This window comes from Megalopta genalis, unplaced genomic scaffold, assembly GCF_051020955.1.
Source record: "Megalopta genalis isolate 19385.01 unplaced genomic scaffold, iyMegGena1_principal scaffold0225, whole genome shotgun sequence".
In the NCBI taxonomy this organism is placed as follows: Eukaryota; Metazoa; Arthropoda; class Insecta; order Hymenoptera; family Halictidae; genus Megalopta; species Megalopta genalis.
The window spans coordinates 95001-102500 of NW_027476294.1; positions in this window are offsets into that span (position 1 = coordinate 95001).

The window sequence follows — 7500 nt, forward strand, 5'->3', positions numbered from 1 at the left end:
CAATATGTATATATAAAATGGACAAAATTTAAATCCTTTTCCATCGTCGCCTGTTTCATATATATATGTCAGGTCGACACACCATTTTTCTCTTTCAAATATGTACAAGTTTTGCCACATTCCGCGCTTGTAACATATCTTCTTTAACGCTCAATTTCTTTCATTTTTCTACCATACAGATATTTTACCGTACGCCCAAAAACGTACGTATTATATTTTTGTTCTATCATAAAATCACATTTTTCTACGTACGCCAGCTTCGTACGTTTCTATCTTTGCCTTCATAAAATCACAAGATAATTTTATCTTCAAGAGTCTCGCTATTAACATCTTGTAAGATAAATGTACGTCCCAGCTAAAACGTACAAATACTTCAAGTTAAGTAATAATATATCATCGCTATTGACAAATTTTTAAGATCCAAGACACAGTTCTCTCTATATGTTTTAATATTTTTTATGTACTCAAATATATTCAAAGGAAAAAGTACATGGGTGATGCCATAGTCGTGGAAGCGCGTACGCTCACGCTGATCTTCTGACCGCCGGAAGCACGAAACCTCTGATCTGGGCAAAATCGGCAAGCCGAGGAAGAACGGACAGGACACATGCTGGACTGGCGAGAAAGCGTGTTCTTCCGCTCGCGCTAGGCATTTCGATTTCTGACACCTCTTGATTTAAAAAATCAGTTTTTTGATAGTTTTCTCTCTCCACTGGGCTATTTCATTTTAGCCACAGTTTTCAATTGGTACGATTTGCTTCCAAATCTTACAGATGCATTTTAAAAAATTTTTCCATCGCTCGGACAGAAGAGTCGATTGCTCAGTGAGTACGAGTATACATACAAAGTGCATACGGGTAACCAACCCCGTAGGGCTTGCCACATATGGGCCATTCGGTCAAAGACACCGACCCGTGGCCACGCTGTGTGGAGAAAAGTCCGTAACGTAAACGGCACGAAACAGTCAGGACCGAAGCCCCGAAGGAGCTCTGAGACAGCTTCTCGACCGAGATCGTAGAATTGGCCCAAAACCCGCTCTGCTCCGTCCGCCTCGCACGGACCGTGTATCTCTTATAGATACCGAACGGCCGGCAAGGACGCCGGCGCCGCCGGCCGAATAGCACGCGCGCTTATGAGTGTAAACCGCTGCGGCAACAGACCGCCCGGCCGTGCTGTTGTAACATAGCGCGTGAACGAACGAAAAAAATTTTTATAGTAAACATTAAAATAAATTACACTACCGTAAACTAGACAAAAAATTACACATTTTTTCCCAATATGAAAATTTTCACAAACTTTTTAAAGTCCCATCGCATCGAGTAAACTTTTTTAATAACGCGTCCGCACGATTCTAAATGCTTAATCCATATGTGAAATCGTTCACTGATCACGAATATCGCATTTAAAAAAATTACAAAAATTTATTTTTCAAAATAATCAAAAAAAACCGAAAAATCACAAGAGTAAAGTACCATTATTTTAAACAACATGTCGTTCTAAATGCTTAATCCCTATGTAAAAAAGTTATTTAAGCAAGAATATGTAATCGAAAAAAATTAGAAAAATTTATTTTAGCCGTAAATCGAAAATAATGGGGACACCGGAGCTGTTCGAAGCGCCGAGACGCGCCGCGTACGGCCGAATATTTTCTAAGTCCCAACGTACCGATCAAGAGTAAAGTACCATTTTCCTACATTAGATTTCGTTCTAAATGCTTAATCCCTATGTAAAAACGTTAGTTAAGCAAGAATATCGTATTTTTAAAAAAATCTAATGATAGGATTTTCCAGAAAATTGAAAAAACCGAAAAATGTCAAGAGTAAAGTGCCATTTTCTGACATTAGATTTCGTTCTAAATGCTTAATCCCTATGTAGAAACGTTAGTTAAGCAAGAATATCGTATTTTTAAAAAAATCTAATGATAGGATTTTTCAGAAAATTGAAAAAACCGTAAAATGTCAAGAGTAAAGTGCCATTATTTTAAACAATGTATCGTTCTAAATGCTTAATCCCTATGTAAAAAAGTTATTTAAGCAAGAATATGTTATTGAAAAAAATTAGAAAAATTTATTTTAGCCGTAAATCGAAAATAATGGGGACACCGGAGCTGTTCGAAGCGCCGAGACGCGCCGCGTACGGCCGAATATTTTCTAAGTCCCAACGTACCGATCAAGAGTAAAGTACCATTTTCCTACATTAGATTTCGTTCTAAATGCTTAATCCCTATGTAAAAACGTTAGTTAAGCAAGAATATCGTATTTTTAAAAAAATCTAATGATAGGATTTTCCAGAAAATTGAAAAAACCGAAAAATGTCAAGAGTAAAGTGCCATTTTCTGACATTAGATTTCGTTCTAAATGCTTAATCCCTATGTAGAAACGTTAGTTAAGCAAGAATATCGTATTTTTAAAAAAATCTAATGGTAGGATTTTTCAGAAAATTGAAAAAACCGTAAAATGTCAAGAGTAAAGTGCCCTTATTTTAAACATTATATCGTTCTAAATGCTTAATCCCTATGTAAAAAAGTTATCTAAGCAAGAATATGTTATTGAATAAAATGAGAAAAATTTATTTTAGCCGTAAATCGAAAATAATGGGTCGAGCGAATCGGTCGATTGCGCCGAGACGCGCTATGATGCAACAGACGAGCGATTGGAACGCCCGAATATTTTCAAAGTCCCAACGTACCGGTCAAGAGTAAAGTACCATTTTCCTACATTAGATTTCGTTCTAAATGCTTAATCCCTATGTAAAAACGTTAGTTAAGCAAGAATATCGTATTTTAAAAAAAATCTAATGATAGGATTTTCCAGAAAATTGAAAAAACCGAAAAATGTCAAGAGTAAAGTGCCATTTTCTGACATTAGATTTCGTTCTAAATGCTTAATCCCTATGTAGAAACGTTAGTTAAGCAAGAATATCGTATTTTTAAAAAAATCTAATGATAGGATTTTTCAGAAAATTGAAAAAACCGTAAAATGTCAAGAGTAAAGTGCCATTATTTTAAACAATGTATCGTTCTAAATGCTTAATCCCTATGTAAAAAAGTTATTTAAGCAAGAATATGTTATTGAAAAAAATTAGAAAAATTTATTTTAGCCGTAAATCGAAAATAATGGGGACACCGGAGCTGTTCGAAGCGCCGAGACGCGCCGCGTACGGCCGAATATTTTCTAAGTCCCAACGTACCGATCAAGAGTAAAGTACCATTTTCCTACATTAGATTTCGTTCTAAATGCTTAATCCCTATGTAAAAACGTTAGTTAAGCAAGAATATCGTATTTTTAAAAAAATCTAATGATAGGATTTTCCAGAAAATTGAAAAAACCGAAAAATGTCAAGAGTAAAGTACCATTTTCCTACATTAGATTTCGTTCTAAATGCTTAATCCCTATGTAAAAACGTTAGTTAAGCAAGAATATCGTATTTTTAAAAAAATCTAATGATAGGATTTTCCAGAAAATTGAAAAAACCGAAAAATGTCAAGAGTAAAGTGCCATTTTCTGACATTAGATGTCGTTCTAAATCCTTAATCCCTATGTAGAAACGTTAGTTAAGCAAGAATATCGTATTTTTAAAAAAATCTAATGGTAGGATTTTTCAGAAAATTGAAAAAACCGTAAAATGTCAAGAGTAAAGTGCCCTTATTTTAAACATTATATCGTTCTAAATGCTTAATCCCTATGTAAAAAAGTTATCTAAGCAAGAATATGTTATTGAATAAAATGAGAAAAATTTATTTTAGCCGTAAATCGAAAATAATGGGTCGAGCGAATCGGTCGATTGCGCCGAGACGCGCTATGATGCAACAGACGAGCGATTGGAACGCCCGAATATTTTCAAAGTCCCAACGTACCGATCAAGAGTAAAGTACCATTTTCCTACATTAGATTTCGTTCTAAATGCTTAATCCCTATGTAAAAACGTTAGTTAAGCAAGAATATCGTATTTTAAAAAAAATCTAATGATAGGATTTTCCAGAAAATTGAAAAAACCGAAAAATGTCAAGAGTAAAGTGCCATTTTCTGACATTAGATTTCGTTCTAAATGCTTAATCCCTATGTAGAAACGTTAGTTAAGCAAGAATATCGTATTTTTAAAAAAATCTAATGGTAGGATTTTTCAGAAAATTGAAAAAACCGTAAAATGTCAAGAGTAAAGTGCCCTTATTTTAAACATTATATCGTTCTAAATGCTTAATCCCTATGTAAAAAAGTTATCTAAGCAAGAATATGTTATTGAATAAAATGAGAAAAATTTATTTTAGCCGTAAATCGAAAATAATGGGTCGAGCGAATCGGTCGATTGCGCCGAGACGCGCTATGATGCAACAGACGAGCGATTGGAACGCCCGAATATTTTCAAAGTCCCAACGTACCGATCAAGAGTAAAGTACCATTTTCCTACATTAGATTTCGTTCTAAATGCTTAATCCCTTTGTAAAAACGTTAGTTAAGCAAGAATATCGTATTTTTAAAAAAATCTAATGATAGGATTTTCCAGAAAATTGAAAAAACCGAAAAATGTCAAGAGTAAAGTGCCATTTTCTGACATTAGATTTCGTTCTAAATGCTTAATCCCTATGTAGAAACGTTAGTTAAGCAAGAATATCGTATTTTTAAAAAAATCTAATGATAGGATTTTTCAGAAAATTGAAAAAACCGTAAAATGTCAAGAGTAAAGTGCCATTATTTTAAACAATGTATCGTTCTAAATGCTTAATCCCTATGTAAAAAAGTTATTTAAGCAAGAATATGTTATTGAAAAAAATTAGAAAAATTTATTTTAGCCGTAAATCGAAAATAATGGGGACACCGGAGCTGTTCGAAGCGCCGAGACGCGCCGCGTACGGCCGAATATTTTCTAAGTCCCAACGTACCGATCAAGAGTAAAGTACCATTTTCCTACATTAGATTTCGTTCTAAATGCTTAATCCCTATGTAGAAACGTTAGTTAAGCAAGAATATCGTATTTTTAAAAAAATCTAATGGTAGGATTTTTCAGAAAATTGAAAAAACCGTAAAATGTCAAGAGTAAAGTGCCATTATTTTAAACAATGTATCGTTCTAAATGCTTAATCCCTATGTAAAAAAGTTATCTAAGCAAGAATATGTTATTGAATAAAATGAGAAAAATTTATTTTAGCCGTAAATCGAAAAAAAGACTGTTCGTTTCTCTGTCTCTCTCGCGCGATCGAAGTATTGATGTTTCCCGGCAAAGTAATGGGATATTAATTAAACTTTATACACGAAATTACTCGTTTTGATCCCCGCTACACAGCCGTATACTTTTTATAATTTTGTGGAATCGGGAACCTTGAAATATTTAACATAACGCGGATCGACTGTCTCTGTCTCTTTCTAGATCGGAATAATCGATGTTTCCCGGAAAACTATTCGGAGATTAATTAAACTTTATACACGAAATTACTCGTTTTGATCCCCGCTACACAGCCGTATACTTTTTATAATTTTGTGGAATCGGTAACCTTGAGATATTTAACATAACGCGGATCGACTGTCTCTGTCTCTTTCTAGATCGGAATTATCGATGTTTCCCGGCAAACTATTGGGAGATTATTTAAACTTTATACACGAAATTACTCGTTTTGATCCCCGCTACACAGCCGTATACTTTTTATAATTTTGTGGAATCGGTAACCTGGAGATATTTAACATAACGCGGATCGACTGTCTCTGTCTCTTTCTAGATCGGAATAATCGATGTTTCCCGGCAAACTATTGGGAGATTAATTAAACTTTATACATGAAATTACTCGTTTTGGTCCCCGCTACACAGCCGTATACTTTTTATAATTTTGTGGAATCGGTAACCTTGAGATATTTAACATAACGCGGATCGACTGTCTCTGTCTCTTTCTAGATCGGAATTATCGATGTTTCCCGGCAAACTATTGGGAGATTATTTAAACTTTATACATGAAATTACTCGTTTTGGTCCCCGCTACACAGCCGTATACTTTTTATAATTTTGTGGAATCGGGAACCTTGAAATATTTAACATAACGCGGATCGACTGTCTCTGTCTCTTTCTAGATCGGAATTATCGATGTTTCCCGGAAAACTATTCGGAGATTAATTAAACTTTATACACGAAATTACTCGTTTTGATCCCCGCTACACAGCCGTATACTTTTTATAATTTTGTGGAATCGGTAACCTTGAGATATTTAACATAACGCGGATCGACTGTCTCTGTCTCTTTCTAGATCGGAATTATCGATGTTTCCCGGCAAACTATTGGGAGATTATTTAAACTTTATACATGAAATTACTCGTTTTGATCCCCGCTACACAGCCGTATACTTTTTATAATTTTGTGGAATCGGTAACCTTGAGATATTTAACATAACGCGGATCGACTGTCTCTGTCTCTTTCTAGATCGGAATTATCGATGTTTCCCGGCAAACTATTGGGAGATTATTTAAACTTTATACATGAAATTACTCGTTTTGATCCCCGCTACACAGCCGTATACTTTTTATAATTTTGTGGAATCGGTAACCTGGAGATATTTAACATAACGCGGATCGACTGTCTCTGTCTCTTTCTAGATCGGAATAATCGATGTTTCCCGGCAAACTATTGGGAGATTAATTAAACTTTATACATGAAATTACTCGTTTTGGTCCCCGCTACACAGCCGTATACTTTTTATAATTTTGTGGAATCGGTAACCTTGAGATATTTAACATAACGCGGATCGACTGTCTCTGTCTCTTTCTAGATCGGAATTATCGATGTTTCCCGGCAAACTATTGGGAGATTATTTAAACTTTATACATGAAATTACTCGTTTTGATCCCCGCTACACAGCCGTATACTTTTTATAATTTTGTGGAATCGGTAACCTGGAGATATTTAACATAACGCGGATCGACTGTCTCTGTCTCTTTCTAGATCGGAATAATCGATGTTTCCCGGCAAACTAATGGGAGTTTAATTAAACTTTATGCATCAAATCATTCAGTTTGACTCCTGCAACACAACCAAACACTCTCTGTAATTTTCTGAACTGAAAAACCACTGAAATTGCGCTCGAAATGCGGAGCGACGGGTCGACGCGTCTGCACTGTGCGACAGCTAGTCAAAACGTCCGAACAGCGTATTGTTTTCGATCTCTTGGTATAATATTCGTATTCCTTGCTGTGTGTAGCTTCCGATCGATTATTGCAATGGTCAAAGTTCCAGCGGCGTAATGCTTTCCATAAGATTACATTAATATAACCAGCGGCATATTGCTTTCTATCTTGTAATGAAAATTTTATAACCAAGTACCAACGGCGTATTGCTTTCGTTCGGATAATGGAGATTTTACAACCAAGTACCAGCGGTTTCTGTCTTATAATTAAATTATTATAATAAAATAAAGTACCAGCGGCGTGTTACTTTCGTTCGGATAATGGAGATTTTACAACCAAGTATCAGCGGTTTCTGTCTTATAATTAAATTATTATAATAAAATAAAGTACCAGCGGC